The 12994-nt window shown below is 47.1% G+C and overlaps 1 long non-coding RNA gene and 2 pseudogenes across 1 annotated transcript; 2 read left to right on the forward strand and 1 right to left on the reverse strand.

The window, feature by feature from the left end:
* Positions 1-883: 883 nt before the first annotated feature.
* LOC101445074 (uncharacterized) lies at positions 884-2558 on the reverse strand. The gene is made up of 3 exons (XR_011647489.1): positions 2434-2558; positions 1882-2044; positions 884-1140 (listed from the first exon to the last, which is right to left on the reverse strand). It is a non-coding gene; the product is annotated as an uncharacterized lncRNA (long non-coding RNA).
* Positions 2559-9235: 6677 nt separating this feature from the next.
* LOC101439912 (small ribosomal subunit protein uS17-like) lies at positions 9236-9707 on the forward strand (annotated as a pseudogene).
* A 1217-nt stretch (positions 9708-10924) lies between these two features.
* On the forward strand, positions 10925-12787 carry LOC101445518 (Y-box-binding protein 1 pseudogene; annotated as a pseudogene).
* Positions 12788-12994: the final 207 nt, after the last annotated feature.

Genomic DNA, 12994 nt, shown 5'->3' on the forward strand with positions numbered 1-12994 from the left:
CCCAGGAGCGAGGACTGCTCCCTTTTGAAGGAGCAGGGAGGCCAGCTCGGAGAGCCGCGGGCTCCTCCCCACACCTTAACTCATCCGGGGCGCTGGGGGGCGGGCTGGAAACGCGGGCCTGGTCTCCTGCGAAGGAGGAGACCTTTAGGGGAGAGTGAAATGCAGGAAGGCAGCGGCGCCAACTGACCTGGCAGGGGGTTTCACCCCCTTCGTTCTGGGTGCAGATCATCCCTTTCTCCACCATCACTCTTGATGTTTTTAAGTTTTTCTGTAAATTCTCATTACATTTGTCATTCTCAATAATGGTTTGCTTCACCTCTTGAAGCTCAGATGCTCCCGGACCTGAACCTAAAAAAAGAGAAAAGGTGGGAGCGAGTGCACCTGTGTAAGTGGGACAGGACAGGAGCCCGCACCCACTCTGGGGCTCCACACAGGGTTTCACAGACGCCCCTAGAGGGAGGCGGGGCTGTGGGCACGGTCCCCGTTTGACACAGGAGGAAATGGGCCCCAGGCTGACGTGGTGAAAGGAGGAGGTAAGAAGCAAAACCCACAGGAGAAGGCAGGACAGAGCACAGGAGGGAGAGCAAGGCCTTAGCAGCCTGGGAAATGAGCACCAGGCGCCTGTCACCCTGAGTAGCCGTGATGACAGGGACCCGGTGACCTGAGCCTCAGTGAAGCGTCTTCACCTTCCTGGGCAGGTCAGAGCCTCCAGGCAGGTACTTCCCGAAGGTCCCGAATCAGCCCCTCTCCAGGGCAGCCCCTCCCCCTCCCTCCTCTGCCCGCCACCCTCCCTGCCCCCCCCTTCAGGCTTCAGGCCCACCCAGGGCACTGGGCGGCCTCCCCTCGCCCCGAGGTTGCCTCCTGCCCACAGTCTCACCTTTGTCTACCAGGCGGCCCCATCCAGTCACCCAGCACTCTGTCCCGCTTGCCACCTGGAAGGACTTTTCCGGGAGGCACACAGGCTGGATGTGCGAGGAGTAGGTCACAGGGTGCTGGAGTACAACGACCGCAATGTCTTCTCTCAAAGATTTAGCATCAAAGTACTGGTGGGAAACGATGTCTAAAACGGGAATCACTTCCGCCGTACTAGCTTTATGACGCACGTGCGTGTCTCCCAGCTTCACCATGTAGTCCAGGTGGCTGCAGGGGCACACGCGGGCCTCAGCGTCCCTGGAGACTCTGCCCTGCCCTGCACACCTTCCAGGGGCTTCCCAGCCTGGCCCGTGCTCCAGGGCAGCCAGCAGCCCCCTCCCTCCCTGCAAGCCCCCTCCTCCCCCCACACCCCTGACCACTCTGCACAGCGGTCCTCAAAGGGTGTCCCTGAGCTGCCTCATCACCACACCTGGGAACTAGTTAGCAGTCAAGTTCTTTGGTCTCACCCCAGACTGAATAAAATCTATGGGGCTGGGAAGCTCAATCCGCTGGGCTCCCGTCTACCATATGGGAGTCCCTGGCTTCGTGTCCTGGGGCCTCCTCGTGAAGGCAGGCTCGCCTGCACACTGAAGAGAGCCGCTGGCCTGCAAGCACCACAGGAGAGCCGACACGGGAAGGTGACACAACGAAGAAGGGAGACAAGTGAGGACACAGAAGAGCGCCCAGTGAATGGACACAGAGAGCAGACAGTATGCAAAAAGCTGCAAGGGGAAGATAAAGAAAAAACAAAAAAGTAGGGGGCTGGGGAGCAGATGTAGCTCAAGTGTTTGAGGTGCTGTTTCCAGATTTATGAGGTCCCAGGCTCGACCCCTGGAACCTCCTTAAAAAAACTCAAACAACAAACAACAACAAAATTATGGGGCTGCGTTCCTCTTTTTCAGATAAGAGGAAGCTCAGGGATGGGGACAGCTCACACAGCCCAAGGTCCTGAACCCCAAAGCTACTCACCCATATATGCAGTGGGCCGCCGTCATCACCCACAGAGGGCCAATGAGGGATCCTCCACACATGTGCACATTATTGACCTGCAGGCTCACCTGCCAGGGCCACCTCTTCGCTACAGCCGGGCTGCCACCAACTATTCTACTCCGATGGCCACAATCTTGAACGGCTCATGAAGAGAGGGGACAGGAGGTAAAGCTCCTACCCATCCCCAGCACCACCACCACCACGAAGGGCTGGGCTCCCGCAAACCCTCCAGGACAGGGTCTGACCCTCAAGCTCCCCAGGAGGGCTATGCCCCTCTGACCGCCCAGGCCTGTGCAGACCTGGAACCAGGAGCAGGACCTGAGGGGGTGACCCTCCTGGGGGCGGGGTGCTGCCTGAGCCTGGGACCTCCCCAGGCTGAATGCTGAGGCCCCCGGCGTCTTAGAGGCCCTGCTGGCGAAGGGAGCTGGCGCTAGGGGGTCCCGGCACCGTGGGGGCCTCCCGCCGCCCCGGGGGTGACGGGCCCTGGGTGGGGCAGACCCCTGGAGTCCCCCTGGAGGCCGCAGTTCCCACCTGCTGGCGCAGAGAGCCCCGTGGGGAAGGGCGCTGAGCCGCCCGCCCTCCTCTCGGGGGGCCACGCGCGGCCACGGCCTCTGCCCACGGCGGGCGCCTGGCCGAGCCGGGGCTGCAGGAGCAGCAGCCAGAGCAGGAGGCGCGGGGCGCCGCCGCCCAGGAGGACGCCCGGGGACGCCATGGCCCGCTCCTCTCGCGGGCGCCCCCTCGCGGCGGCTGCGCCCCTGCCCGCGCTTCTGGCGGGCGCCCGGGAGGGGGCGCAACTCTAAAGGGACCCCCGCCCGGACCCTCCCTTTGCGTTGCTTTAAGTCTCTAAGTTTGTGTAATTTTTGTCCAGCAGCAGTAGAAAACCCAGAGGGAGGCGGAGGGGTGTCCGTGGCCCCCTCCAGGGCTTCTTGAGCCCTTCCAGGGTCCTGGTTCAGCCCGACCCCTCCCAGAACCTGGCCATCTGGGACCTTTGTCGTGGGGATTGTCACCCCCTCGGTGCTGCCCGCTCAGCAGCTTCACCGTTAGGGTACAGCGGGGCGTCGATTCCATCTCCTGCTAAGGCTGCTGCTTAGCAACCCCTGCTTACTACCACTTCCATTTAGAGAGTGCAACAAAATTTTTGACCCTAGAAGATGCCTAATCATGGAATTTGTAGTCAATTTATTTTGCGGGCTGTGGCCCAAGAGTAATTACCTTGTCAAAGCAGGATTTCCTTTCATCCTTGCCTGCAGACCAGCCAAGTACTGCCTCAATTGCACTCTCTCTGTCAGAGTTTGCTAAGTATTACAAGGAGGAAGCAACAGTCATCAATTATTCTAAACTGTCCCTATTATTTCTGCTAATAAAACCGCTTTGGTCAGCACGTGGCAACCTTCCAAAGTACAACAACAAGAACCGTGTGGCCAAAGGTGTCAATAGTAATGAGAGTCATCAGCTTTCCAGCTTGCCATGTCTGAGCCCTTAAAATATGCCTCCCAACTCCCTCACCAAACTAATACTCTGTATTTAGATTTTTTACTTGTAGCTCCTCACTTCCAGGATAATCTTTATGAGGATTGCTTTTTTTTTGGCTGCAAGTGGTAGAAAACCCAAAATAACAATGACTTAAAGTAACAGAAGTTCAGAGGTGGACAGCTCATGACTGGTAGGACAGTTTCACACATTTGTCAAGTACTCAGATTCTACTTATCTTGGTCTTCACTGTCCTCATCACATTGCATTCAGAATGGCTACCTGAGCTCCAGCCATCACATCCACATTCCAGCCAGGAAGGAAAAAACAGGATAAGAAGGGTGAGCCCTTTCCAGAAGTCGCACAACTTTTTCTCCTTTGCTTGTAATTTGACACATGAACATATCCATATAAATGAATGCAAGGGAGGATTAAAAGTGAAGTTTTGTTCCAGGAAACAATGTGGCCAACTTAAAACCAGGGATTTCAAATCTCAGAATAAATTAGAGCATAACAGTAGGCACTAAGCAGTCTCTGCCACATCATATTTGAACAGGGAATTCAGGGAGAAGAAAGAGGGATTCAGAGCATGGCAATGCTTTTACATTATTTGGGGTTCCTAATAAGTTATGTGTGGCTACCAGAAGATAGTATAACATTACACTCAACAGGAGGATCGACAACTTATCTAATCAAAGAAAAAAAGAGAAACAAAATAAAGCAGGAAAAATGTTCTGAAATAAGAGCATTTGCAATAAGTAGAATGAATTAAAAAGTCCAGACTAAAGCAAGGACTTTTGAAGTGGAGAAAAGGATAAGGTCGGTAATATGCTATCTTAAAGAGTCAAATTTACAACAAAAGATTCAGACAATTTGGAAAGAGTGATTGAAAAAGAAGTACCAGGCAAATATGAACCAAAAGAAAGGTGGTGTATTAGTCAGCCAAAGGGACGCTGATGCAAAATTTGGTTTATATAAAGAGTATTTGGGGGAGGGAGGTAAAAGCTTACAGTCACAAGGCCAAAGAGAGTAAATTACTTCCCTCACCAAAGTCTGTTGCCATGTGTTGGAGCAAGATGGCTGCTGGTCTCTGTCCAGGTTCAGCTTTCCTCTTTAGGCTCCGTGATCCCAGCTTCTTCCGGTCTCAGCTAGGGGCTGGTGTAAGTCTCATCTCTCTCCTGGGGGCTCATATCTCTCCTGGCTCAGTTGCTCTGCTCTCTCCACAAGGCCAGCTGTAAACTATCAGGAAAGTGGCTCGGCTCTTTCCCCAGGGCTCCACTGTCCAAACTAAATTCTCACTCTTCTGTGTGAGAATCTGTTTTCCCAGCTCACCAAGAGGGCAGGAACTCCACAAATCAAAGCCCTAATCTTAATTTAATCAACTGAAAGTGAAACCTCTGAATTTAATACAATCTAATATGCCCAGAGGAACAGACCAGTTCACAAACCAAATCCAATATCTGTTTTTGGAATTAACAAATAATATCAAACTGCCACAGGTGGTATAGAAATTCATTCTCAGGCAATAGCATTTAAGGCAAAGACCACGAAAAGGGACAGAAAGTATTATTTTATGCAGTAGACACAGAAAATAATCAAGATGATGCAATGACTAGCCCCTGATTTATAAAGTACATGTGGCCAACTTATAGATAATTAGAACTTTTAATATGATCTTCTTAAGGAAATTGATAGATTGAACATGCAAAATTAAGCCAACATATAAAAGATTCGGCTACCACAGCTAGTAATCTTGACCTAAAAGCTACATGAAGAATTTTATGACTGCCAACATAGAACACCCATCCTTACTGAGCACACAGGGAATCTTCATAAACAAGGCTACAAAGAAAGAACAATAAACTCCAAGAAATTAGTGTTGAAGGACTAGGGTCTTGGGTCACAAGATGATATTACAATCAGTTTTTTAACATGTTACAGACCCCATTGTAGCAGTTTGATATTATTGATGATTTTCAAAAAGAAATATTGGGGGAAGCAGATGTGGCTCAACTGATAGAGCATCCACTTACCATATAGGAGGTCCAGGTTCGATACCCAGGGCCTCCTGCCGTGTGTGGTGAGCTGGCCCACACACAGTGCTGCCATGTGCAAGAAGGACTGTGCCATGCAGGGGTGCCCCCCACATAGGGGAGCCCCACACACACAGAGAGTGCCCTCTAAGGAGAGCCACCCTGCACCAAAAAAGCGCATCCCACCCAGGAGTGGCGCCACACACACGGAGAGCTGATGCAGCAAGATGATGCAACAAAAAGAGACACAGATTGAATCCTGGGGCCCCTGACCTGAATGCAAGTAGACACAGAAGAACACATAGTGAATGGACACAGAGAGCAGACAATAAATAACAGAAATAAATAACATATATTTTTTAAAAAAGAGAAATATTGGATTATGTTTATAAACTGATCTTTTCCTCTGGGAATATTATATTATATTGGATTCATAGGTTTACTTGATTAAGTAATTATGTAAACCTCTTGTGTTAGTAGGTCTTTGAGTCCCCAACCATTTGGTGGGTGGGGACTCACAGATAAAAGACATGGCAAAGGACAGAGTTGGGGGATTTCTAATGTCAGAGTTTTGATGTTGGAGTTTGATGCTGAAGCCTTAAGCTGGAGCCCTGGAAAGTAAGGTGACAAAAGAAAGAGAAGCAAGCCCCAGGAAGAGAGGAACACTGAGCCCAGAAAAAGGCAAGCCCTGGGAAGAAAGGAACCTTGAACATGGAGAGCAGCAAGACCCTAGAAGGGAGGAACTCAGGAAGCTTGAATCCTCACAGATGTCGGCAGCCATCTTGCTCCAACTCATGCAAATTGACTTTGGTGAGGGAAGTAACTTATGCCTCATGGCCTGGTATCTGTAAGCTGCTACCCAAATAAATACCCTTTATAAAAACCAACCAATTTCTGGTATTTTGTATCAGCACCCCTTCGACTGACTAATATACCCATGTTTCTGAAACAAAAACAAAAACAAAACCCTGCTAACTAACCCTTCTATGAAAAGGAAATCATGAGGGAATGTATGAATATTTAGAGCTGAATCGTAATGGAAGCACTACATTAGAAAGTGTATGGGGGGAGGCAGACTTGGCCCAGTGGATAGGGCGTCTGTCTACCACATGGGAGGTCCGCGGTTCAAACCCCGGGCCTCCTTGACCCGTGTGGAGCTGGCCCATGCACAGTGCTGATGCGTGCAAGGAGTGCCCTGCCACACAGGGGTGTCCCCTGCGTAGGGGAGCCCCACGCACAAGGAGTGCGCCCCATAAGGAGAGCCACCCAGCACGAAAGAAAGTGCAGCCTGCCCAGGAATGGCACCACCCACACAGAGAGCTGATGCAACAATATGATGCAACAAAAAGAAACACAGATTCCCGTTCCACTGAAAACAACAGAAGTGGACAAAGATGACGACTCAGCAAATAGACACAGAACAGACAATCGGGATGGGTGGGGGAAGGGGAGAGAAATAAATAAATAATAAATAAATCTAAAAAAATTTTTAAAATTAAAAAAACAAAGTATATGGGAAGCAGCCATAGCAGTCCTAGAGATTAATTTGTAGCTTTAACTATATCAGGTAAAAAGAATACTGACAATAAATAATCTAAGTATTCAACCTGAGAAGGGCACATACTCGATCAACAGAACATACGCAATGAAAGGATTTTGGAGAAGGGAGGAAATCATGGGAAAATGGAGTCAGAATTCAATAAAATATAGAAAAGTTTATAGAGAGCATGAACACAATCAGTATTTCATTCCTTGGAAGTCTAATAGACGGCAATGTTCTAGCAAGATTGAATAAAAGAAAGAAAAATATAGAATAAAAAAGGGAGATTAATTTGGCAGAGATTTTTAAAAATTGTATAAGAACATTATAAAACCTGTCTTCCAACTTCTACTTCAAGCCAAGAAAGAGTAACAGACAGATTGATTCTCCTGCCTGAAGTAACCGAAAATGGGGCAGAAATATGAGACAATGGTATTCAAGACACTAGACACCATTTCTGACTGATGGGAAACAATCAAGGTGAGGTCTATGATTGCCCCAGCTTATTGTCTTCAGAGAGTTTCCAGGACACCATGTAGAGAGAGATGACTCAGGCAGTCCAGCAGGTGAGCAGAGGAGATGAGAAGCCAGGGACACCGAGGCAGTTCAGCTGACAGAGTACTGGAGAAAAGGGAGCTGCACAGACTCAGAACGCCAAAGGTCTGAAGAGGGTCCCCCTTGAGTATTGAACTGAGTAGTGATCAGTGTGTGCGTGTGTGTGTAGAAACTACCTGAAGCTGAATAGATCACCCACTAAATGGTAAGGGGTAACCCAGGGCCAGGAATAGAGTCTGCTCCCATCACCCAGACTGGAAAAGCTCAAGATTCATGGAGCATTGGTAGAATACTCAGGAAAATCTTGCCTCAGCAGTAGGCAACAATTTGTCCTAGGCTAAGAACTGCTCCAGTACTGCCTAACAAGTCTTAAAAGCAAGATTTAAACAGATCAAACTGTTTCCAAATAACTTAACTGTGTCCCAGAACAACGCTCAAGAATATTTATGAGAATATGAAAATAGTCAATGCCTAACACAGTAAAATTCACAATGTTTGGCATCCAATTAAAGAATATCAGGCATACAAAGAAGCATAAAAATACAACCCAAAAATGAGGAGAATAATAAACCAATAAAAATTGATCCAGAACGGACACAGATGTAAAATGCACAGACAAGGACATTAAAACAGTTACTATAACTGTAAACTATACACATACATATATGTTCAAAAAGTTAAGTAGAGACATTGATGACATAGACCCAAATCAAACTTCTAGAAATGAAAACTACAATATATGAGTTGAAAGACACAAAGGAGACAAAATAAAATCATTTAAAAAGTGAACCCAAAAGAAAAGTTATAAAGGGAAAGACAGGACAAATGCATAGAATACATAGCATGTTGATAGGTTTACATGCAAACTTATCAACAATTACGTTAAATGTAAGCAGTCCAAATAGCACAATTAAAAGGCAGAGATTGCCAGATTGGAGGAAAAAAAGAAAGGCCAATTGCATACTGTTTACAAGAATCTCACTGCAATTATAAAGACACTAATAGGTTAAATTCGAAAGAGTAGAAAAATATTTCACATGCTAACACTATTCAAAAGAAAGCTAGAGTGGCTATATTAATATCAGAGAAGAATGTTAAAAGTGATAAAGAAGATCATTTCAAAAATGACAAAGGGGCCAATACATCAAGAGAATGTAACAATATTAAGTGTTAAACAGCTATAAATCGAAGGAATAAATAATGTCAATTCTATAAATCTCATCTAGAAAATAGAGAAGGGAACACTACACGACTCATGTTATGGAGCCAGCATTACCCTAACACCAAGGCCAGAGACATTACAAGAAGAATAAATTAAAGGCCAACTTGTCTCATAAACATAGACACAAAAATTCTTAAACCACTAGCAAATTCAATTGGAAATATGTATAAAGGATGGTAAACACCATGAACAAGTACAATTTATACCAAGAATGCAAAGCTGGGTTAATATTTGCAATCAATCATTGTAATTTACCATATTAATGGATTAAATAAGAAAAATCATAGGATGAAACCAAGAGATTCAGGGTAAGTTTTTGACAAAATTCACCATCTCTTCATGATAAAAATTCTCACCAAACTGGGCATTTTAATGTTTAAATTTACAGAATACTCAATGGTGTGAGATTGAATGGTTTACTCCCATAATCAGGAAAAAGAGAAGGATGTCCTTTCTCATCACTCCTATTAAAAATATTATTGGCGCTCTTTTTTTTTTCAAGTGGCTGGGAAAATGGCGGACATTCAGACTGAGCATGCCTACCAAAAGCAGCCAACAATCTTCCAAAACAAGAAGAGGGTCCTGCTTGGAGAAACTGGAAAGGAGAAACTCCCACATTATACAAGAATATTGGTCTGGGCTTCAAGACACCCAAGGAGACCAGTAAGGGCACCTACACTGACAAGAAATGTCCCTTCATTGGTAGCATCTCCATCCAAGGGTGCGTCCTGTCTGGCATGGTCGACAAGGTGAAGATGTAGAGAATCATCGTCATCCTCAGGAACTACCTCCACAACATCTGCAAGCACAACTACTTTGAGAAGCGCCATAAGAACATGTCTGTGCACCTGTCCCCCTGCTTCAGGGACGTCCAGATGGGCGACATCGTCATGGTGGGTGGCGGCCCCTGAGCAAGACCATGCTCTTCAACAGGCTCAAGGCCAGCAAAGCTGCCAGCACCAAGAAGCATTTCCAGAAGTTCTGAGACTGGACACCTGCCACCCCCCCACCTCACCGCCCCCCACCCCCCGCCCCGGCACAGTATAAATAAAAGTTATTTTCCCATCCACAAAAAAAAAATTATTGGAAACACCAGTGTTTTAGTCCACCAAAGGGGTACCAATGCAAAGTACCAGAAGTCTGTTGGCTTTTATACAAGGTACCTATCTGGGGTAAAAGCTTACAGTTCCAACGCTGTGAAAAGTCTAACTCAAGGTACCATAAGAGGTACTTTCTCACCAAAGTCAGCTGCTATGTGTTGAAAAGGTGGCGCGCTCTGCAGGGTTTCAGCCTTCGCCTCTGAGCATCTCTCTCAGGCTCCTTCTTCCTGATGTCAGCTTCAGGGTGGCACAGGGCTTGTCTCTCAGGGTTTCCTATATCAGTCTCAGCTCTCTTCCCAAGGTCAGCTGTCCATCTCTCCCTAGGGCTTTATCCATTTGAGCCTTCTCCTTTCTGTCATACGACAGGATCAAAAAATGACAAAGCTCTCTTCCTTTGTGTCTGTCTTAGAGTGTCCATTTATTCCAGACCTACCAGGGGGATGGGGATTCAGCCTGAGTCATGCTCACTGATGCATTGGAATCAAAAAAGCCCTCAAAGCAATCTTAGCAGGTAATCTGATCAAAGGCTCCTCATTTGGCTCAACAGATAGGGCATCCACCTACCACATGGGAGGTCCAAGGTTCAAACCCAGGGCCTCCTGACCCATGTGGTGAGCTGGCCCACACACAGTGCTGATGTGGACAAGGCGTGCTGTGCCATGCAGGGCTGTCCCCCACGTAGGGAAGCCCCCGCGCAAGGAGTGAGCCCCATAAGGAGAGTTGCCCAGCACAAAAAAAGTGCAGCCTGCCCAGGAATGGCGTCGCATACACAGAGAGCTGATGCAGCAAGATGATGCAACAAAAACGAGACACAGATTCCAGGTGCTGCTGACAAGAATACAAGCGGATGCAGAAGAACACACAGGGAATGGACACAGAGAGCAGACAACTGGAGGGAGGGAGGGAGAAAAGAGAAAAAAAAAATCTTCAAAAAAAAGGCTCCTCAAGTGAATGTGATATTACCCAGAGGAATAGATTGGTTTACAAACATAATCTTTTCCTTTTTGGGATTCATAAATAATCTCAAACTGCTACACTCCACCCTCTGAATCCCCAAAAGACATTACAATATACCAAAAAACCTTAAATCATTTCAGTGGCAATGCTAGGTACAAAATCACATAAAAAAGGAGTTATTGGAATACAGTTTCTCTTGGGTCAGAAGCTCCCTCTGGCTGTAGAACTGTGACACTTACAAAACGAGTTATCTGCTTCCAATTTATAAATGAGGCAGACATAGGATAAACATTTGCATTACCATAAGGAGAATTTGGAAGGGAAACACACATCACTGGTCCCCAACAGTTCCAAAGATCTGCAGGCACACTCTATTAGAGCTCAAAGTCTGAAAGTCATCCTTAAAATGATGGTTTTGGGGAGCAGATGTGGCTCAAGCAGTTGGGCGCCCACCTCCCACATGGAAGGCCCCAGGTACAGTTCCTGGTGCCACCTAAAGAAGATGAGCAGAAGCAATGAGCAGACACAGTGAGCAGGCACAACAATCAGGGAGCAAACGTGGCTCAAGCAGTTGGGTGCCCACCTCCCACAAGGAAGGTCTGAGTTCGGTTTTCAGTGTCTCCTAAAGAGGATGAGCAGACATAGCAAGCAAACAAAGAGCACAAACAATAAGCAGACAGAAGAGGGAGTCATCTCAAGAGTGGGATACCAACTCAGGGGAGTGGATATGGCTCAGTGGTTGAGCACTGGCTTCCCACAAATGAGGTCCCGGGCTCAATCCCCAGCCCTGGTACTCCAAAAACAGGAAGGTTTTTTCTTTTCCTCATGGCCTCATGGGGGCCCACACTTTCCACTGGTTTGCCCAATAATCATTTACCTAGTTTCACTCTCATCAAGCATCTGCGTGGTGACCAAATTCTGGGCAAAGGGGGTGGGGCCACAGCCTGAGTCATGCCCACTGATGTAGAACTTAAAAAGCCCACAAAGCAGACTTAACAGGTGATCGAATCAAAGGCTCTTCAACTGAATGGAGTATGATCAAAGGGTATCACACCCAGAGGAAGAGATTAGTTTTCTAACATAATCTTTCTCTTTTGGGGATTCAAAAATAATCTCAAACTGCCACAACTAGCTAATGAACTAAAGCAAGTAACAGAAATAAAAGGTACAGAGATTAGAAAGGAAGACATTAGAGTGTCTGTATTTGCAAACAATTTGATTGATGATGTTCAATGTAAGAATATGGCTATGGTTTCCTCAACAGGAATGACCCCACATAAGATGTGTTTGTACACCAGACTGCCATAAAGAAGAATAACCCTAGCAAGTACCTGGGCAGTGTAGGAGATCGAGAGATTGTGGGGTTTGATGTTGTTGGAGGAAAGCAGGCAGAGGCAGCAAATGTCACGGGCCCTGGTGGCGTTTCAGTGCAAGGTGGTAAACATGCAGCAGACATAACCATTATAGATGTAGGGGTCCTCCACACAATAACCAGAAAAATTACCTAGAATAGTGAGAGTGGGGAAAAGAACAAGGGACCAGAGGATGCTCCCAAAGGCCAGGCTCAAAAACGCCACAGACCCTACCACAGGAGGTAAATCCCACCCACTGTATGTGGAAACCCTATTGGCGTGGACCACAGTATCCCACACCTCCTGTGCGAGAAGTGACGGAGGGCCCTGACAGCCCGGGTGCAGGAGAACAAGGTAGGCCAGTGAGACAGAATACATATTCTGCAGAATATGTATTCGGCCCCACGATTCTGCTGGGGCCCTCCTCACCAAAGACAGTCTAGAGAGGACGGCAGTGAAGATGATTAGGAAAATCATGGAGATGAGATGAGACCCAAGGTCCGCAACCACCTCAACGCTGGTACCACCCTAACTTCAATTACGAACGCAGACGCCCAGAAAACCCTGAACCCCAAGATGGCAAAGAGACCAAAGCAGCCAATCCACCAACTGAGAATTCGTGCACTCCTGAGGCTGAGCAGGGCAGGGCCGAGTAAATGCCGGTTTACCATCTCTACCATTACGTGGTTTAGTCATCCAACAAGAAGAAATGAATGTGAAATTCCAGAAAAAGAAATGCACAAAAGATTGGATCTGAAGACCTTAAGTACTTGCTTTTTTGCCCATGGACCAGATAACTAGAACTATCTGAATTATCTATGCAGTGTATAGATATTTTTATAGATATTAATATTTTTATCTAT

Source organism: Dasypus novemcinctus, chromosome 26, assembly GCF_030445035.2.
Source record: "Dasypus novemcinctus isolate mDasNov1 chromosome 26, mDasNov1.1.hap2, whole genome shotgun sequence".
Lineage (NCBI taxonomy): Eukaryota > Metazoa > Chordata > Mammalia > Cingulata > Dasypodidae > Dasypus > Dasypus novemcinctus.